Source organism: Monodelphis domestica, chromosome 1 (genome assembly GCF_027887165.1).
Source record: "Monodelphis domestica isolate mMonDom1 chromosome 1, mMonDom1.pri, whole genome shotgun sequence".
NCBI lineage: Eukaryota > Metazoa > Chordata > Mammalia > Didelphimorphia > Didelphidae > Monodelphis > Monodelphis domestica.
Window position 1 is genome coordinate 363,738,882 of NC_077227.1, and position 23,026 is coordinate 363,761,907.

The window sequence follows — 23,026 nt, forward strand, 5'->3', positions numbered from 1 at the left end:
TTATTTGTTTTTTTTTCAAAGTACCATCTTTTAGTCTTGTTTATTTATTCAATAGTTCTTTTACTTTCAATTTTATCAATTTCTCCTTTAATTTAGGATCTCTAATTTAGTTTTCATCTGGGGTTTTTTAGTTTGTTCACTTTCTACTTTTTTAATTTGCATGCTCAATTCACTGACCTCTGCCCTCTTTAATTTGTTAATATATGAACTCGAGGATATAAATTTCCCCCTAAGTACTGCTTTAGCTGTATCCCATACATTTTTGAAGGGATGTCTCTTCATTGTCATTTTTCTCAATAATTATTGTTTCCATTATTTGTTATTTAAATAACCAATTTTGGAGAATCATATTAATTAATTTCAAATTATTTTTTATTTGCCTCTCCATATACCCTTACTAATCATTATTTTTATTGCATTGTTATCTGAAAAGGTTGCATTTATTACTCTGGCTCTTTTGCACTTGTTTGCCATGTTTTTATGCCCTAGTACATGGTCAATCTTTGTGAATGTACCATGTGCTGCTGAAAAGAAGGTGTATTTCTTTTTGTACCTATTTATTTTCCTCCACATACCTACTAACTCTAATTTTTCTAAGATTTCATTCACTTCTCTTACCTCTTTCTTATTTATTTTTTTATTTGATTTATCTATTTCAGATAGAGGAAGGTTCAGGTTTCCACTAATATAGTTTTTCTATCTTTTTCATTCTTGATCTCCACTAGTTTCTACTTTAGAAATTTGGATGCTATGCCATTTGGCGCATACATGTTGAGTACTGATATTTCCTCATTGTCTATACTGCCTTTTATCAGGATGTAATTATCTTCCCTATCTCATTTAACTAGATCAATTTTTACTTATGTTGGCTTTCTTAGTTATCATGATTGTAACTCATGCCTTCTTTTTCTCATTTGATGCCCAATAGATTTGGTTCCATATGTTTACTTTTACCCTACCTTCCTCATGTGTGTTTCTTGTACACAACATATGGTTGAATTTTGGTTTTTAATCCACTTTGCTATTTGCTTCAGCTTCATGGGTGAGTTCATCAAAGTTATGATTACTACCTTTGTATTCCCCTTCATTTTGATTTGCTCTCCTTGTCCTAACCTTTCCTCCTCCATTATTTCCTTCTACACCTGTATTCTGTTTTTAATCAGTCCCCCTAATGCTCACCCTTATTTTACTTTCCTTTCTCCCCCTTCCCTTCTTATTCCTCTCTTAATTTTCTTTTGGCGTCTTTTTAATCTACCCCACACACTCTCCCCCCTTATATTGCTTCCCTCTCCTCCCTCCATTTCTGCCCCTCCCTTTTTATTACCCTTTTGTTTTCTTAGGGTATATTAAATTTCCTTTCCCCTCTGTCTTCCTCCCCCCTTTTTAACTCTCTGTCTCCAATCACCCTCCTTAGTTTTCCCCTCTCAGCTTCCCTATAGGGTAAGATAGAGTTTGATACCCCAATGGATCTAGATGTTCTTTCCTCTAGGAATTAATTCCACTGAGAATAATGTTTGAGTATTACCTTTTAGCACTCTCTTCCTCTCCTTCCTATAGTTGTATTATTCCTCTCCCACTGCCATGTGTGAACCTTAAAAAATTCTCAGACCCTACTTCATAAGGTTAAGATTGTGAACCTTAAAATTTCCCAGACCCTACTTCATAAGGTTGGGTTAAGACCATTCCCCATTGGGACCAATTCCCCATTTGGGCAGTGAAGGTACTTAGATCAGGAATGTGAGACCTCTACGCCACCCCTACTTAAGTCTGCCCTAGTGGAAGATAAAGTTGTAAACTCTTTGCTGAACAATGAAAGTACTTAAGCCCATAATTATAGTAGGACAAAAGTTCTTAAGCTATGCCTATTTTAGGATATAATACAAAGGGGTGCTAAGTACCTATAAATGTCAGACAACTTGTGAACTTACAAGGAGCAAAGAGGTGAAAATTTACTCAGAGAGTCTAGTCTACTCAGGTGTGAATTACTCAAAAGATTAGTCTACTGAGGTGTGAACTAAGAATGGTCTGTCCTTTGAAAAACATCTACTGTGATTGGTAGATGTGAGAACTTAGGGGAGGAGACATAGGACAAAATTCCCTTTAAAAGGAGAAGAGAAACTGAGAACAGGGACAGTCTATTGGAGACAGTCTGTTAGGACAGTCTCTTGAGGACAGTCAGAAGAATCTCTCTCTGGAGAAGGATGGCTGGCTGAACTGTTGACTATATTCTTGCTTGGACAGATCTTGTGGTAAGTGATTAAGAACTGACTGATCTCTCTCTTAAGACTCAGGTCTAGGCCATGTTGGCTTAAGGCCCTTCATACTTATTCCTTTCTTATTTTCTCTCTCATTCTTTAATTCCTCATTTGTATGAATTAAAATCTCTATAAACCCAGTTGACTTGGGTATATTTTAATAATTGGGAATATTTCCCTGGCGACCACCTTATATTTGATTTAAAACAAGACACTGTATTGAAAACATATTTTCTGCAATCACAACTTACTCATCCACTATTTTAATCACTACAGTTTATGACAACCAACTATTTTAACTCTCACACATGTGCTTTTATGTGTAGTGTAGATTATCCTAATTTTCTTATTCCTTCAAGTTTCTCTTGGTGCCATTTTCTCCACCCCCTCCCCTGTCTTTCTTCTTTTTTATATATTATTTTAAACCATTTAGTACCCCACTCTACCTATGGATAATTCTTCTAACTACTATAATAGTAAATACAATTTTTTACAGTTACAAATAACATTTTTCCATATAGGAATATTACCAATTTGGCCTTATTTGAGGCTCTTAGAGAACAAAAAATGAGACCCCTCTCTTTCTTATTCACCTTTTCATGTTTCTCTTGGTTCTTATATTTTGATGTCAAATTTTCTGTCTAGTTCTGGTTTTTTCTTTACAAATATTTGGAAGTCTTCTATTTTGTTAGATGTCCATACTTTCCCCTGGGAGCATATAGTGAGTTTTGATGGGTAGGTGATCCTTGGTCATAGACCCAATTCTCTTTCCTTTCTGGAAATCTTATTCCAAGCCTTGAGGTCTTTAAGTGTAGAGGTTTCCAGATTCAGTGTAATCCTGTCTAATCATGATTGGTGCTCCTTGATATCTGAATTGTTTCTTTCTGGCTTCTTTTAATATTTTCTCCTTAGCTTGGAAGCTCCTGAAGTTGGTAATTACATTCCTGGGGGTTGTCTTTTGAGCATTTAGTGTAGCAGGTGATCTATGGATTCTTTCAACATCTATTTTTCCCTCTTGTTGCAGAACCTCAGGGCAGTTTTCTTGGATAATTTCTTGTAGTATGGTGTCAAGGTTTCTGTTTGTTTCCAGATGTTCAGGTAGACCTATGATTCTCAAATTGTCTCTCCCAGATCTATTTTCAAGGTCAACCACCCTCTCATTGAGATATTTTTGTGTTGCCTTCTAATCTGTCACTTTTTTGGATTTGCTTTATTAATCTTTTTTTCTGTCTTGTTAGATCATTGGCTTCTACTTGCCCAATTCTAGTTTTTAATGACTGGTTTTCAGCTAAGATCTTTTGATTTTCCTTTTTGGTTTCATCTATCCTGCTTCTCATGGCTTCCAGCAGGCCATTTCTGGTCTTCAACTTACTTATTATTTTATTTGATTTCTGTACTTTAATTTCCAGATGGGAGACACTGTCTTTTAAACTGTTATTTTATTTTTGGACTATTTCCCACTTTTCTTGCCACATCTTTTCCATTTTTCTGACAATCTCTAATTTAAAGTCTTCAAGAACTTGTGACCAACTTCCATTTTTTCGAAGGTTTGGGTGTGCTTAATTTCTTGTCATCTTCTGCTGTCTCTTCTTTAGTCTAGAGTTTTTTTCTTCATAAAAATTATTGAGGGGTCAATGTTTTCTTCTTGTGTTTTTTTTTTTTTTGGTATTGGTGGATTTTACTTCCTGGGATTTGTGGCTATTGCCTTGTTCCTTCCTGGTCAGATGTCTAAGTAAGGGATGTGGGTTATGTTTGTATTGGCCTATGAAAAGGTTTTTGCCCTGAGGATATTTTTCCCAGGCTTCAGCAGTGTCCAGCTGCTCTTTGTGGTAGGTTCAGCCCCTAAGAACTTAAAGATTGCCTTGCAGAGGTCTGGGTGTCATTGTAGGCAAGTCCCTGTATTGAGTACTGGAGAGGTTTTTGCCCAAGGCTGTTTATTCCGGTCTCTGTGGCCTTTTGCTTTGAGCCTCCCCTCTCTGCCTAAGCTCTGTGCCTTATCTCCATATTTCCTCTGCCTCCTGGGGTCCCTAGACTTGCAGTACTTGCAGGCAGTTCCAGTCCCTGAGAACTTAGAGACTGCCTGGGTCTTTGGGTGTGGAATGCAAGGGGGTCTCTGTATTGAGCACTGGACAGTTTTTAGACTGAGGGATTTTTAAGGTTTTCTGTGGCATTTTGCTATGAGCTGCCCCTTCTCTGGAAGCTCTGCAACACCTTATCTCCATGTTTCCTCAGCCTCCCAGTGTTCTGAGGTAAGTCTTTGTTGATCTCAGACAGCCTCCCTCCTAGATCTTAGAGATTTGTCCTGTGGTTGCTTGAACTCTGAAAAGGTACTTAAAGTGGGAGAGGGGGAGGTGCTCACCCCTTAGTGGGGGGAATTTCACCCCCTTTTAGTGAGGAAATACCTTAACTTTGCCTGCCTTCTGTGCTGTGTCCTACCATTGAACTTCTTTGCTCCTTTGATTTTGGTTTTGTCATTTTGAGGCACTCTGTCTCGATTGGTGAAGAGAAGAGGTAGAGCCGTGCTTTTACTCTGGAGCCATCTTGACCTGGAAAAGCAAAATTATATCAATATTAATACTCTATTTTAGATAATTATGTACTATGGTTTAGATATGACTATTATATTATATGTTGTTCTTGTCTATCATGCAAATTAAAAATAATCATACTGGATCTCTTTATGTTCCCTGGGAGCTGTGCCATGGCATAGCTATAACTCCTGTCAGATTCTCATTGACCTCTTTTTGAAAATGTGGGTGAGCTTGCACTGTGTGAAAATGAAACAAGACTCCTTAGAGCTTTTTTGTTTAGGCAAAAAATTCTATATAGTAAATAGAATAAGATTTTAAAAAATGGTTTCTAATATTTTGCCTAATGTATTTTGAATTGACCTAACAATAGAAATTATGAATTTAAAATGGTAGTCATATGTGTGTATTCCTAGTAATTTTAATGTGAGATTCATTTATCTACAAGAAATATCTTTCTATTAGAATTTTTAGTTAAAACGTCATTTGCTACTCATTGTCACTGCTATAATAGGATTCAAGTATGTAAGATTTTATTGTTTTCAATCTAATAAACTATGTAGATGAATACTATGACGTATCTGATCACTGATAATTATCTATTCATGACTAAGATTAGGTCCTTAAATAAATTTACATATGGAAAATCTTCTGAAATCTATACAAATTACACGACTTACTTTAAATTAATTATTATTGAGAGGATAAGTAAGAGCAATGATCTATGTGTGTGCAATATCTATTCTATTTTAACAGGATTAGTAACTGAACACATTTTACTATAGAAATTTGATATATACTGTTCTCTGTACAAAATTTAGAATTAATTGCTTAGTATATCTACATGTCCCATTCCAGGTCTTTTGTCGTAATTGGAGCAAAATATGCATCTGTTAGTTAAATATATTTTTGTAGCCACTGAACCTAGGAATCTACTCACAAAGATTGTTTTTCCTTATATATTCATACATATAATGAGATCCTTAGCAACATATCATCCTCCTGAGAGGGTAATTTAATGGTTAGTTGGAATGAGCAACTGATGATATTATGTATACATGTGTGTATACATACGCATAATGTAAATGTTTCCAGTGGATTAGGTGCATGAACATATTGTAATGACAAGTTCAAAAAATCATGTTCAAAATTCTACATATGCAATTGTATTGTTCACTCTCTGCACAAATCAGACATATAATAATGTTTGATTTTTTTTATTTCTCAGTAGTTATTTCATTTTTAAAAATATATCCACAAAAAAGTTTACTAATTTGCATCACAGGAATATAGGTAATAATCATGTCAATATATATTCAGAAAACAAAAAAACTATTAACCTTACTTAACAAGTTTGCTTTGATAGACTTATATCTTTAACCAGGACTCATTTTACAAGTTTGATTTGCATAGATTTCTTCTTTTTTTTTAAACATTATTTTTTATTTGGTCAATTTCAAATATTATTTCTTGGATACAAAAATAATTTTCATTTTCTCCCTCCTATCCCACCAACCCTCCCATAGTTGACTCATGATTCCACTGGGTATCACATGTGTCCTTGTCTGAACCCATTTCCATGTTGTTGGTATTTGCACTAGGATGTTCATTTAGAGTCTATATCCCCAATCATATCCCCTCGGCCCCTGTAGTCAGGTAATTGTCTTTCCTCAGTGTTTTTACTCTCACAGTTTTTCCTCTACGTGTGGATAGTGTTTTTTTTTTTCTCATAGATCCCTGCAGATTGTTCAGGGACATTGCATTGACACTAATTGAGAAGTCCATTACGTTCGATTGTGCCTCAGTCTATCAGTCTCTGTGTATGATGTTCTCCTGGTGCTGTTCCTTTCACTCTGCATCACTTCCTGGAGGTTGTTCCAGCTCTCATGGAATTCCTCCACTTTATTATTCCATTGAGCACAGTAGTATTCCATCACCAACATATACCACAATATGTTCAGCCATTCCCCAATTGTAGGGCATTCCCTCATTTTCCAATTTTTTGTCACCACTAAGAACACAGCTATGAATATTTTAGTACATGTCTTTTTCCTTATTATCTCTTTGGGGTACAAACCCAGCAGTGCTATGGGTGGATCAAAGGGCAGACAGTCTTTTAGTGCCCTTTGGGCATAGTTTCAAATTGTCCTCCAGATTGGTTGGACCCATTCACAACTCCACCAGCAATGCATTAATGTAATGACTTTGCCACATCCCCTTCAGCATTCATTATTTACTGTTGCTGTCATGTTAGCAAATCTGCTAAGTGTGACGTTATACCTCAGAGTTGTTTTGATTTGTATCTCTGATTATAAGAAATTTAGAGCACTTTTTCATGTGCTTATTAATGGTTTTGATTTCTTTGACTGAAAATTTCCTATTCATGTCCCTTGCCCATTTATCAATTGAAGAATGGCTTAGTGTTTTTTACAATTGATTTACCTCTGTAAATTTGAATAATTAGACCTTTGTCAGAGGTTTTTGTTATGAAGATTGTTTCCCAGTTCATTATTTGCCTTCTGATTTGGGTTACATTGGTTTAGTTTGTACAAAACCTATTTAATTTGATGTAGTCAAAATTATTTATTTTACATTTTGTGACTCTTTCTAAATCTTGCTTGGTTTTAAAATCTTTCCCTTCCCAAAGGTCTGACATGTATACTATTCTGTGTTCACCTAACTTACTTACTTATTTCCTTTTTTATGTTCAAGTCATTCACCCATTCTGAGTTTATCTTGGTGTAGAGTGTGAGGTATTGATCCAAACCTAATCTCTCCCACACTGCCTTCCAATTTTCCCAGCAGTTTTTGTAAAATATTGGATTTTTGTCCCAAAAGCTGGGATTTTTGTGCTCGTCATAGATTGTCTTGCTGAGGTCATTTACCCCAAGTCAGTTCCATGGATCCTCTTTTCTGTCTTTTAGTACCAAATTGCTTTGATGGCCACTGCTTTATAATATAGTTTGAGATCTGGTACTGCAAGCCACCTTCCTTTGTATTTTTTTTCATGATTTCCCTGGATATCCTTGATATTTTGTTCTTCCAAATGAACTTTGTTATGGTTTTCTCTAATTCAGTAAAAAAAGTTTTTTGGAAGTTAAATGGGTATGACACTAAATAGATAAGTTTAAGTAGAATGGTCATTTTTATTATGTTAGCTTGTCATACCCATGAGAAGTTAATGTTTTTCCAATTGCTCAGAACTAATTTTAGTTGTGTGGAAAATGTTTTGTAGTTGTGTTCATATAGACCCTGTGCTTGTCTCAGCAGATAGGTTCCTAGGTATTTTATATTGTCTAAGGTGATTTTGAATGGAATTTCTTTCTAATTTCTGCTACTGAGGTGTGTTGGAGATATATAGAAATGCTAATGACTTACATGGGTTTATTTTGTATCCTGCAACTTTGCTAAAGTTGTTGATTATTTCTATTATCTTTTTAGTTGATTCTCTAGGATTCTTTCAGTAGACACTCATGTCATCCACAAAGAATGATATCTTGGTCTCCTCATTGCCAATTTTAATACCTTCAATTTCTTTTTCTCCTCTAATTGCTACACCTAGTGTTTCTAGTACAATGTTAAATAATAAAGGTGATAATGAGCATCCTTGTTTCACTCCTGATTTTATTGGGAATGCATCTAGTTTATCCCCATTGCAGATGATGTTGGCTGATGGTTTTAGATAGATACTGTTTATTATTTTTAAGAAAGATCCTTCTATTCTTATACTTTCTAGTATTTTCAATAGGAATGAGTGCTGTATTTTGTCAAAAGCTTTTTCTGCATCTATTGAGATAATCATGTGATTATTGTTGGTTTGCTTATTGACATGGTCAATTATGTGGATGGTTTTCCTGATATTGAAACATCCTTGCATTCCTGGTATAAATCTCACCGGATCGTAATGAATAACCCTTGCGATGACTTGCTGGAGTCTTTTTGCTAATATCCTGTTCAAGATTTTTGCATCTATGTTCATTAAGGAGATTGGTCTATAGTTTTCTTTCTCCATTTTTTACCTTCCATGGGTTTGGGATCAGTACCATATTTGTGTCATAAAATGAATTTGGTAGAACTCCCTCTTTGCTTATTATGTCAAATAGTTTGTATAGTATTGGGATTAGCTGTTCTTTGAATGTTTGATAGAATTCACTAATTCACTTGTGAATCCATCAGGCCCTGGGGATTTTTTCTTTTGGAGTTCTTTGATGGCTTGTTTAATTTCTTTTTCTGATAAGGGATTATTTAAGAATTCTATTTCTTCTGTTAATTGAGGCATTTTATATTCATCAATATCACCTAGATTGCCATATTTATTGCCATATAATTGGGCAAAATAGTTTTTAATGATTGCCTTAATTTCCTCTTCATTGGAGGTGAGTTCTCCCTTTCCATCCATGATACTGTGAATTTGGTTTTCTTCTTTCCTCTTTTTTATTAGATTGACTAATACTTTCTCTATTTTGTTTGTTTGTTTGTTTTTTCAAAATACCAGCTTCTAGTCTTATTTATTAGTTTGATAGTTCTATCATTTTCAATTTTATTAATTTCTTCCTCAATTTTTAGGATCTCTAATTTGGTATTCTTCTGGGGGTTTTTAATTTGTTCACTTTCAAGTTTTTTGATTTGTATGTCTAATTCATTTCCATTTGCCCTCCCGAATTTGTTAATATATGAACTCAAGGATATAAATTTTCCCCTGAGTACTGCTTTGGCTGCATCCCATAGAGTTTGAAATGATGTCTCCTCATCATCATATTCTTCAATGAAATTATTAATTGTTTCTATGATTTGTTTTTTACTAGCTGATTTTGGAGAATCATATTATTTAATTTCCAATTAATTTTTGATTTTTTTGATTTTGGCTTTTTTTTTTTTAATTTGGCTCTCCATGTACCCTTACTGATCATTATTTTTATTGCTTTATGATCTGAAAAAGTTGCATTTATTATTTCTTCTTTTCTGCAGTTGTATGCCATGTTTTTATGACCTCGTATATGGTAAATCTTTGTGAATGCTCCATGTGTTGCTGAAAAGAAGGTGTATTCCTTTTTTCTGTATTTATTTTTCTCCATATATCTACTAATTTTTCTAAGATTCCATTCACCTCTTTTACCTCTTTCTTATTTATTCTTTTATTTGATTTATCTAAATTTGATAGTGGTAGATTCAGGTCTCCCACTTGTATAGTTTTACTATCTATTTCCTCCTGCAATTCTACTAGTTTCTCCATTAGAAATTTGGGTACTATACTATTTGGTGCATACATGATGATTAATGATATTTCCTCATTATCTATACTCCCTTTTATCAGGATGTATTTACCTTCCCTATCCCTTTTAATCAGGTCTATTTTTGCTTTGGCTTTGTCAGATATCATGATTGCAACTGCTGCCTTCTTTCTGTCATTTGAGACCCAATAGGTCTTAATCCACCCTTTAATTCTGACCTTGTGATTATCTACTTGCCTCATGTGTGTTTGTTGTAGACAACATATGGTAGGATTCTGGATTCTAATCCACTCTCCTATTTGTCTATGTCTTATGGGTGAGTTCATTCTGTTCAGGTTCAAAGTTATGATTGTCACTTTTGAATTCCCTAGCATTTTGATATCCTCTCCTAGTTCTGAACTTTGTTCTTTGGCTATATCCTTTTATCCCAGTGGTTTACTTTAAGTCAATCCCCCATTCCCCTCCCTTGATATGCTTCCCTGTCTTGCCCCTCCCTTTTTTTCACCTCTTGTTTTTTTTTTAGGGTCTGTTAAGTTCCCTTCCCCCTCTCCTTCCCTCCCTTTTTTTTAATTCCCTCCCCACTGCCCCCCTTAGTTTTCCCTTCTTCCTTACCCTGTAGGATAAGATAGACTTCAAGATCCCAATGGATCTAGTTGCTCTTCCCTTTCAGAATTGATTTCACTGAGAGTGACATTCGAGTATTGCCTATTAGCACTCTCTTCCTCTCCCTCTTATAAGAGTATTGTTCCCCTCCCCTTCCCATGTGTATCTTTGTGTGACAAAGATTATTCTATTTATTTTATTTCTTCGGTATATCTTAGTACCCTCATCGATTCCCCCTCAATCCTGTTTTTGCATATCATTTTATAGCCTTTAATGCCACATTCTTTTTCTATGAATGATTTGTCTATTTACTTTAATAATGAAATTATTTTTGCAAGTTAAAAATAACATTTTCCCCATATTATATATATATATATATATATATATATATATATATATATATATATATATATATATATATATATATATATATATATATATATATATATATTGATCTAATTGTAGCCTTTGGGTGGAAGCTTTTTCACCCTCTTGTTGTTTGGATATTCCCCAATCCCAGGTACCTTCAATGCTGCACCCTACTGTACAATTCCTTCATTCTTCTGAAAATTATTTTTAGATTTTTTCGGGTAGTTTTTGTGTGCTGGGGACATGAAGTGACCGCGTTTAGACTGCTGCCTTACTTACCCAGAATTCTAGATTTCTTCTTAAGATTCTTCTTCAGTCTATTGGAAGTGTCTATATCAAGTTCAGGGTTTAGATAAGGATAGAATTACCATCTAATACATAAAATCTTAAGTTCTCTGAAGGTTCAAAGGAACTATGGGATCCTAATTTCTGATGTTCTTCATATGACTGCTTTTGACAAGACTAGAACCATAAGGAATGAATTGGTTTTTACCACATTGCCTAAATATTTTAGGTCAAATTTAAGGGGTTGTACTAAAATTTATTGAGTCTTTTAAGCAGCAGATTTTAGCAGAAACATCTAAGAATCTTTGCAAGTAGCCTGTATTGGAGAAACAGATCTAGGAGAAAATATTCTTAGAACAAGCCCATTCCAAAAAGCCTAAGAGGAGATGTTTTCAGAAAGCAGACAACTGCATGAGTTATCAGTTTGAAATATAATGTGCTAATAAAATGAATACTGGGAATGGGTAACCAAGACAGAGATTGCATGGCTATCCTTCACTCTAATTTCTTCCCCATGCACTGCTGTTTCTGAAAGTTCTATTTGCCTACTTGACCCCAGGGTTCCTGCCAATACATCAGTCAATTTTATCTTTTTTCCCTCTTATGCAATTTCTATCACAGTAGAATACTTAGGATAACATTTGATAATTGGCATATTAGTGATTAATTGAGGAAGTGTTCCTTATTGAATCAAAGAGAGAAATGAGGAAATTAAAATTATGCTGCATCAATTAATAGTTGTTTCTATTCTTGAAATGTATACTATTCTGTATTACTGGCTCATTTTGTACAGTTATTCACTTCACATTTCTCTTTCTCAAAAATCAGCTTTTCCTCTAAGTTAGTTGTAAATTAACTTATTTTCATCCCCGAAAGTTATATTGTCTACTTTTCACAAAATTTATCTCCCATACAAACCATTCCAGGCACCAGGGTGACTACTAACTCAGGTCTTCAAACAAGGCCTGCAAGATGCTCATGGATCTCATAAAACAGTTAATACCCCTTGATTAGCAGGGAGGGGTAGTCCCACTTTCTTCAAAATTACCAATCAAGTTGTCCCACCACACCATGATACTATTTACTCTATAACCAATCATATTTATCTTCTCTGCCTACCAAACTCTGTAATCCACAAAAGTATATTAAAGCTCAAGAGTCCTACCTTGAGATCTTTGCTTAATGAAAAAGGTCATTGACTCAGTTTATTGAATATTGCTATCTTAATTAATAAATCAATCATGCTAAGGTCATTGCCTCTTAGATTACCTTAATTTTCAAATGTAACACCCTATTCTGTTCTTGGAAGATAATTCAATTTTTATCACTAAAATTGTCTTGCATCTTTTTGGAATAAAATTGTTTACAAAAAAGAAGATACCAAATATTCTCCAACAACTGAAATTAACTGTCTCAATTTTGATGATGTTGATTGTCTTTTCCCAGCAGTTGAATTGTGTTGATAAATCATTATGATAACTAAACAATTTGAACTTTGAATTTTTTCAATGTAACAAGCAAATACTTCATTGTCTCTTTTGCTCTAAGAATGATTCTATTTTGAATTCCAATTCTCCCTTCGATAACACCCTCAAATAATCTATCTATTTTTTTTGTGTGACTGTCATTAACCAGAATTAGGAGCTCTGGTTTACAAATAGTAATCAAATCAAGGATCTTCACTTCCAGTTCTTTTTTTCCATTATAGATTTGATCTTGTGTTCAGGACCTATCCCTCCTCTTTCTAATAGAAGATGAATGTCTAGAAGGCAGAAGGGCTAACACTTCTGGGTGGTAGGGAAGGAGATAGACTAGTTATTGTAGAGAGAGACTTTGATGCTCATGACAGCTTCTAAGATGCTTCCAGGATTGCCAGTTCTGGAAGCAAGCAAATACATTTATGCAAAGCACTTTTAAAACTTGTGATTCACAGTCAGTAGAAGATTTCAAAGGGAATATAAGCAGTATTGGCTTGCTGCTCTGAAACATCAGGTATCAGAGTGATGTTTGATGTGCAAGAGACTTCACTTTCTTTTGAAGCAGAAAGGTCATATTTTGCCAGTACCAAAGAGAATTTGAAGTCTGGATTGGTATCCATCTTCTCGTTACAGACATGCTCTTTTCTACTTCTTTTTCTCTCTCCCAGAACTCTCTCTTCACTGACATGAACTTTCTGTCCCTGAGCCCTTAGGAGTATTCTTTAAAAACAAAAACAAATAAAAGGAATTTCATTTTTCTTTAATTCATATTTTAATTTTGTAGTTTATTGATTGTTTGAGTAAATGAAGTATGACTTTTCATTTAAAAAAGGTATTTTATTTATACCTTTCATTTCTATATCACTACAACATATGGGGGGATAATGTCTTCCTTCTCTATTTCCTCCCCATTGGATATCACTTGTAATAAAAACTATTAAGCAAAAAGTCAAAGATATAATGACCATATCTGCAAATGTGTATACTATTCTACCCTTACTCACTCCTGTGAATAGAGATGTATTATTGTCTACTTTTTCTTTCAATTTACCTTCCTTTGAGTGAATTTTCCAATTATGTCTTAGCCTTTGTTCATATTACTCTTTTGTTTCTGCTTGCTTCATGATATACCAATTCATCACAAATCTTCCCAACTTTTTCTGAATTCCATTCCATTCTCTGAATTCTATTTATATACAATTAGATTAACTCATTCCCCATTTAATGGCTTTCTACATTCTTTCCTTTCCTATCCAAAAGGGTGTTGCTATGAATATTTTGGAATTTATCAGATCTTTTTTTCCTGCCTTTTTCTTCAGTGAGGCATCTGCCTCAGAGGGAAGTCACTGAGTTTTGAAGTAGCCACCAAAATAATTTTTTGGTTTGGGGTCACTGAAACATGAGGAACTATATTGCGGGGTCACTGCATTAGAAAGGTTGAGAACCACTGTTCTAGAGTTTAAAAATCTATGATGCTGTTTTTTATTCTCATTGGTTCTTTCTCATGAAATTTCTTTTACTAATCCACTTTTCTGTTTTTGTTTTTAGATCAGCACCAAATATATGAGGCAACTGCTACCTTTACAATATAGTATGAGATCTGTTAAAGCAATGTTCCCTGTCAGAATTTTTTTTTATCTTTTTCTTTGAAATTCTAGAACTTTTCCTAAATGAATTTATCTAGGTCTATAAATTTGTTAGGGATAGCTCATATCTTCACTCTTAATTACTATTACATTATATTTTATCTGTAAGAGATGTATTTAATATTTTATTTCTGATTTTTAACATTTTTTATGATTCCTTCACATTTTAATATAGGATCAGTTTTGTCAAAGTGCCACAGTGTGTGTTTGGGTACCTAGTCTTTATAATTCCCACAGAGGTTATCAAAAATCGGGTTAAATATATTTTTCTAATCATGTTTCAACTATATTATCTTGATTATCTTTCTGAAGGATGCTCCTAGCATGGAGAGAAATATTTATATTAATGATTTCTGTGTTAAAAAATCAATCTTTTATGTTGCTATTTTTACTATTCCATGCATTTCTGAACATATTTGTCCCTTCCTGCTCTATGATACTTCCATAGTAATTAAGATTTTGAAAAAGGAAAAAAAAAACAAAATTAAGCAAAAGCTACCAATATATGCATTTTTTATGGCAATATATAAGGAATTTCACACTCATTGATCTTCCTCCCCTTATAATTAAAGGGAGGGGAGGTACATTTTCTTAACATCTTTCAAGGGTCAATTTGAATCATTAAAAGTTTTGTATTTGTAATGGCCTTGTGGGTCATATCCTCCACTAAAGCAGAGTAGGAAACAATTAGTCATTAACACAAGGAGAAAAGATATAGTTCTTCAAGTAGTCAATTTAGGTGATCTAGAAAAGGAAAACTATCCAAAAGGCTGGTTTTGCTATTGCTGAAATATTTAGAAATTTCAAGTTCAGAAAACCTTTTCCTCATGTTCCTTCCTTTTTTGCAGTTTAGTGTTTAGTGAAAAGATTGGCTTTAAGTTTCCATGAAATATCTGGATTTTTAAAAAATGACACAAATATGAATATGTACTGAGATTGGAATATAAACTAAGTTCTGCAGTAAAATCTTGAGAAAAGATTTCTTTGCTATTAAGAGATAATATCAGACATTCACATTCACATAGCACTTGAAGGTTTATAAAGTGCTTTACATTTATCATTTCATCTAATCCTTACAATAGTTATTTTCAGTAAGAGCTATTATCTCCATTTTATAGATTTGGAAACTGACAGGGAAAGGACTTAAGTGATATATACAGGGTCATGTAGCTAGTAAGTATCTGAAGTGGGATTTGAACTCTGGTCTTCCTGGCTCCAAGTCCAAAACTCCATCCACTAATGTGACCTAATTGATTCACTAGTACCAGGTCTTGAACTCAGGTCTTACTACTTCAGAGCCAGAGCACTTTCTACTTTGCTAAGTTGACTGATATATCTTCAAAAACCATTGACCAATTTTTATTATCTTTGCAAACTGATGTGTAATCTGAATTTTTATATTGATTTCTAGTCATCAGGTGATACACATTTGAAAATGGGTTAGGGTAAACTTTCACGGTCATTTCCAAGACTCAAGAAGTTGTAATGAAGAGATCCCTGAATTTAAGGTCAGGAGACTTGATTCTAGTCTGTTTTTCTGCCAGTGATGAGTAACAACTTTAGATGGCTCTTGGAAAGTTACCTCATTTATTTGTTCTCAGTTTCTTCATTCATAAAATAAAGGAATTGGAAGATATGAACTAGAATCATCTTTTTCAACTCTGAAATTTTATGAGTGGTGCGATCATTACTTATTCTGGAAAATGGAGATTGTTCTTCTAGGTATCTAATCCTAATAATGATTTTACTTTAATCAAATCATCAACATCACAAAGAATCAATGAAGTACTTTGGAAAGAGCATTGGGTTTGGAATTAGAAAATTTGGGTTGTTGACCTATTTTCTAACAATCTTTGCTCAATTGGCTTTACCTCTCTGACATCCAGTTTCATTATCTACAAATAGAGGGAAATTATACTATTGTTGTGTACCTTACAAGATTAGAATGCAATCATGCCTTTTAACCTGAAAGTTTTATAAATAATGTAAACTAGAGTTGTTTTGAACCATAACTGTTTTATTTTATAGATCTTATAGTGCTGTGCTTTCTAAAGGCATTTAATAGGACAGATGTTCCAGAGTGCTTAGAAATGAGCATGAAGGTCTTTATGTGGCCTCATTATCACTCATCAAAAATATGAAAAACAACATCATATGTGAGCATTTATCAATCTGACAGCTTGCTGCTGAAAAATGAACACTTGAAAGAGAATCCTAATTTTTCTTCTGTGGAGACAGCTAATGGCTCCCCTTCAGTACCCAGATAATAGATTATCATATAATCTGTTACACTATACAAATAAGGTGGAATCAAATATCTTCATCAGGATGTTGATCACTCATTGTCACCTATAAGAAAATAACATCTCTCCTAGCTTTTGAAACTCAAAATTACTGCAATTAAGGGTTAAGTCAAGCATGGCTGACATATTAAAGTTATTAATATATAAATAGAACAAGATAGAATGCCTGCCCAATGTGCTACATTTGGGAAACTAGTTGTGCTTTATTTGAAATGCAAGCATTTTAAAAAATCAGGAGTACTAAAATAATGAGCTAACTTTTATTAAATCAAATTGATTTTTGGGACATTCTAATTCATTTTTGGCAGTTCTTCTATGGTCAACATCTTTAACCCTGGATCTTGCCAATCATATTTTCAGGGATAGAGCTCTTCTTATTGTCATAGCACAGGTCGAAGATGGAGACAAAGTTGTCAAGCAATGTCAATCAGTGGCTTTTTCTATCTGAGTATATGACACTTGGCACAGAGCAGTAGAAAGATATACAGCTGAGTTCTGCCCCCACAACTCCTCCACACAGATCTAAAAAATACTCCAAACAGAAAGCTAAGTAAAAAGAATCCTCACAGTAGGTCATTTTCCCATTCCAGGTCAGCAAAGGCAGAAAGATGGAAAGATCTGTGGATGCTGACAATCTGGTCGAACCAGGAATGGCCACAAAGGAGGAGACTGTGCATCAGGGCAAGAAGAATTCTCATATATACACAAAGGAATTTGACCTTGTGCACGATGCAAGAACAGGTGCTAGCTATCAGGTTTCTTCTTCCTACTCCATATTGGGCCACAAATTTAGGATAGAATAAAGAGTGAACTTGTACCTTGGGGTGATATTACAGGGTAGAACTTTGTATGTGATTTGGACTATATATTGAAGAAGGAGAGAATTCAGAAGAAAACCATAAATGTGTTTGGATTATAGAAGAAAAGATTGGAAAAGAGACTTAATACTTAGGAATAAGAGATATAAAACTTTGTTCAAAGTAGTAAACTCTTTGAAGATTCAAATGCACCAAATATAATTAATGACTCCATGAATCAAAGAGAAAGATTAAAACAAAGTAAAAAACTTTTATAAAGAAGAAAATGTAAAGTATCTCAAAGCAAGAACAGATAATTTAGAAAAGAGATCAGAGATAATTTATGAATCATTGAACCACCTGGAAATCATGACCAAAATAAAAGATGGTAAATACATATTTCAAGAGATATGGTATTTAAAGAAAACTTCATATCTCTTAGAATTACTGGGCAAAGTAGAAATGAAAAAAAAATACGGTAATCCCCTGCGGAAAGAAACCTCAAAATGAACACTTCTAAGAAAAAATATAGCCAAATCCAGAGCTTTCAGCCAGAAAGAATTAATTCAAGTATCAAGAAGGCACAATTAGGCTCATATAAGATTTTTGTAGCTGTTACACAAAGGAATTCAGAGTTTAGAAAACAATATTCCAGAAGGCAAAGCATATAGGCTTACAATTAAGAATATCTTATCCAGAAAAAATTTGGTATAATCCAATAGGGGCAAAAAAAAAGGCTTCAAATGAAATAGCAGACTTTCAAGCATTCCTGATAAAGAGAGCATAGCTGATTAGAAAGTGAAGTACAAACCCAAGAGAAAAGAGAAACATAAAAAGGTAAACATAAATGTGAAATAATAAGGGACTACATAAGAATAACCTATTTACATTCTAAAATGGGGAAGGATAATGTGTGTCCCCAGAATTCCAAAATCATCAAAGATCACAAAGGAAATTTAATTTTAGACAAAGCCAGAAAATAATTCTATCATCTTTTGATGTTCTTAAAAAAAGAATGGAGAGAACTTCCGGTTAAGATGGTGGCTTAGAGAAAGCTGAAGTTCAGATCTCCGGAAAACCCTTCCCGACCGATCTCAAACTAGAAGCTCCTAAGGCGCCGAAATTCAAAACGATCAACAGCACAGACCCTGGGAACCCTCCTCCTGGACCTGGACCCGGTTCAAAAGGTACGGCTCCCCTTAAAAGCCAGAACCCAAGATCCCTCGGACCTCAGGGGTAGGAGCGCAGAGTCCAAGGCTCCCGGAAGCGGCAGCCGCGCCGGGCTCAGAGAGCAGGGTCTGAGGAACAACAACCCTCAGGGTCTTCTACCCAAGTCCCAGTCCGGGTGAAAGTTACTGCCTGGGGCCTCCGCTGCAAAGAGCCGCTTGGTCCGGGTGAAAGTTACTGCCTGGGGCCTCCGCTGCAGAGAGCTGGTCAAAACAACAGCAACCCTCAGGGCGGGCAAGACAGCCTCACGGGCTGGATCCTGCTATCCAAGTCTCAGTGAAAGTCTGTGCTCTCGGAGCTTGGGGAAGCGGCAGCCCATCCCCCCGCAGGCCGACGAAACAGCCTCACGGCCAGGGATTCTGAAGGCAACTTCTGGAAACCGAGCCAGGGGGAGAGTGTGGCCTCGTGGTCCGACCCTTCCATTCCAGTTCCAGTGAGGCATATTCAGTTTAACCCAGGGAACGCTCATAGAACCAACATCTGCCCAGGACTAAAGCCTCTGATCACCAGACAAAGACAAGAAAAGCCAATCCTCCACGTTCAGAGATGACAAACTCCACAGAAGCACAGAAGCCCCAAAATACCAAGAAAAATAAGAAGAAAGGGGCGACTCTGGACACATTCTATGGAGCCAAAATACAAAATACAGAGCAGATAGAAGAAGATATACAAGAAAATTCTCCAAAATCTTCCAAAGGAAATAGAAACTCTCCACAAACCCATGAAGAATTTGAATCAGAAAGGACCAAAAAGATGGAAGCCCTCTGGGAGGAAAAGTGGGAAATGATGCAAAAGAAATTCACGCATCTACAAAACCAGTTTGACCAAACTGTAAAAGAAAACCAGGCTTTAAAGCAAGAACTAATAAAGCAAAGCCAAAACACCAAGAAATTAGAAGAGAACATAAAATATCTCACCGACAAGGTGATAGATCTGGAAAACAGGGGGAGAAGAGAAAATTTAAGAATAATTGGACTCCCAGAAAAGCCAGAAATAAACACCAAACTGGACATGGTGATACAAGATATAATCAAAGAAAATTGCCCAGAGATTCTAGAACAAGGGGGCAATACAGCCACTGACAGAGCTCACAGAACACCTTCTACACTAAACCCCCAAAAGACAACTCCCAGGAATGTAATTGCCAAATTCCAAAGCTATCAAACAAAAGGAAAAATCCTACAGGAAGCCAGAAAAAGACAATTTAGATATAAAGGAATGCCAATCAGGGTCACACAAGATCTTGCAAGTTCTACGCTGAATGATCGTAAGGCATGGAACATGATCTTCAGAAAGGCAAGAGAGCTGGGTCTCCAACCAAGAATCAGCTACCCAGCAAAACTGACTATATACTTCCAAGGGAAAGTATGGGCATTCAACAAAATAGAAGACTTCCAACTTTTTGCAAAGAAAAGACCAGAGCTCTGTGGAAAGTTTGATACCGAAAATCAAAGAGCAAGGAATACCTGAAAAGGTAAATATTAAGGAAAGGGGAAAAATGTTATCTTCTTTTACTCAAACTCTCTTCTATAAGGACTACATTTATATCAACCTATGTATACTAATATGTGGGGAAAATGTAATGTATAAATAGGGGGTAAAGAAAGACCAAATAGAATAATGGTTCTCACACAAAGATTCACAGGGGAAGGGGAGGGGAAGAAAACTCCTATAAGAAGGAGAGGAAGAGAGGGGGGGGGGTTTACTTAAACCTCAATCTCAGGGAAATCAACTCTGAGAGGGAAAAACATCCAGATCCATTGGGATCTTGAATTCTATCTTACCCAACAAGGGTAAGGAGAAGGGAAAACCAAGGGGGGGAGGGGGAGAGGGAGAACAAAAAGGGAGGGAAAGAGAGGGGGGGAGGGGGAGGGAACAAAAAGGGAGGGACTAAAAAGGGAAACATCAAGGGAGGGGACAAGGGGGACTGATTCAAAGTAAATCACTGGACTAAAAGGTAGAGCCGAAGAAGAAAAGGTTAGAATTAGGGAAGGCAATCAAAATGCCAGGGAGTCCACAAATGACAATCATAACTTTGAACGTGAATGGGATGAACTCACCCATAAAACGTAGACGAATAGCTGAATGGATTAGAATCCAAAACCCTACCATATGTTGTCTTCAAGAAACACACATGAGGCGGGTTGACACCCACAAGGTCAGAATTAAAGGATGGAGTAAGACCTTCTGGGCCTCAACTGATAGAAAGAAGGCAGGAGTGGTAATCATGATATCTGATAAAGCCAATGCAAAAATAGACCTGATCAAAAGGGATAGGGAAGGTAATTATATTTTGTTAAAAGGGACTCTAGACAATGAGGAAATATCATTAATCAACATGTATGCACCAAATAATATAGCACCCAAATTTCTAATGGAGAAACTAGGAGAATTGAAGGAAGAAATAGACAATAAAACCATACTAGTGGGAGACTTAAACCAACCATTATCAAATTTAGATAAATCAAATCAAAAAATAAATAAGAAAGAGGTAAAAGAAGTGAATGAAATCTTAGAAAAATTAGAATTAATAGACATTTGGAGAAAAATAAATAGGGATAAAAAGGAATACACCTTCTTCTCAGCACCACATGGCACATTCACAAAAATTGACCATACATTAGGTCACAGAAACATAGCACACAAATGCAAAAAAGCAGAAATAATGAATGCAGCCTTCTCAGATCACAAGGCAATAAAAATAATGATTAGTAATGGTACATGGAAAACCAAATCTAAAACCAATTGGAAATTAAACAATATGATACTCCAAAACCGTTTAGCTAAAGAAGAAATCATAGAAACAATTAATAATTTCATCAAGGAAAATGACAATGGCGAAACATCCTTTCAAACCTTTTGGGATGCAGCCAAAGCGGTAATCAGAGGCAAATTCATATCCCTGAAAGCTCATATTAACAAACAAGGGAGAGCAGAGATCAATCAATTGGAAATGCAATTGAAAAAACTCGAAAGCGATCAAATTAAAAACCCCCAGCAGAAAACCAAATTAGAAATCCTAAAAATTAAGGGAGAAATTAATAAAATCGAAAGTGATAGAACTATTGATTTAATAAATAAGACAAGAAGCTGGTACTTTGAAAAAACAAACAAAATAGACAAAGTACTGGTCAATCTAATTAAAAAAAGGAAGGAAGAAAAGCAAATTCACAGCATTAAAGATGAAAAGGGGGACAGCACCTCCAATGAGGAGGAAATTAAGGCAATCATTAGAAATTACTTTGCCCAATTATATGGCAATAAATACACCAATTTAGGAGAAATGGATGAATATATACAAAAATACAAACTGCCTAGACTAACAGAAGAGGAAATAGAATTCTTAAATAATCCCATATCAGAAATTGAAATCCATCAAGCCATCAAAGAACTTCCTAAGAAAAAATCCCCAGGGCCTGATGGATTCACCTGTGAATTCTATCAAACATTCAGAGAACAGTTAACCCCAATACTATACAAACTATTTGACATAATAAGCAAAGGGGGAGTTCTACCAAACTCCTTTTACGACACAAACATGGTACTGATTCCAAAACCAGGCAGGTCAAAAACAGAGAAAGAAAACTATAGACCAATCTCCCTAATGAATATAGATGCAAAAATTTTAAATAGGATACTAGCAAAAAGACTCCAGCAAGTGATCAGAAGGATCATTCACCATGATCAAGTAGGATTCATACCAGGGATGCAGGGCTGGTTCAACATTAGGAAAACCATCCACATAATTGACCACATCAACAAGCAAACTAGCAAGAACCACATGATTATCTCAATAGATGCAGAAAAAGCCTTTGATAAAATACAACACCCATTCCTATTAAAAACACTAGAAAGCATAGGAATAGAAGGGTCATTCCTAAAAATAATAAACAGTATATATCTAAAACCAACAGCTAATATCATCTGCAATGGGGATAAACTAGATGCATTCCCAATAAGATCAGGAGTGAAACAAGGATGCCCATTATCACCTCTACTATTTGACATTGTACTAGAAACACTAGCAGTAGCAATTAGAGAAGATAAAGAAATTGAAGGCATCAGAATAGGCAAGGAGGAGACCAAGTTATCACTCTTTGCGGATGACATGATGGTCTACTTAAAGAATCCTAGAGATTCAACCAAAAAGCTAATTGAAATAATCAACAACTTTAGCAAAGTTGCAGGATACAAAATAAACCCACATAAATCATCAGCTTTTCTATATATCTCCAACACAGCTCAGCAGCAAGAACTAGAAAGAGAAATCCCATTCAAAATCACCTTAGACAAAATAAAATACC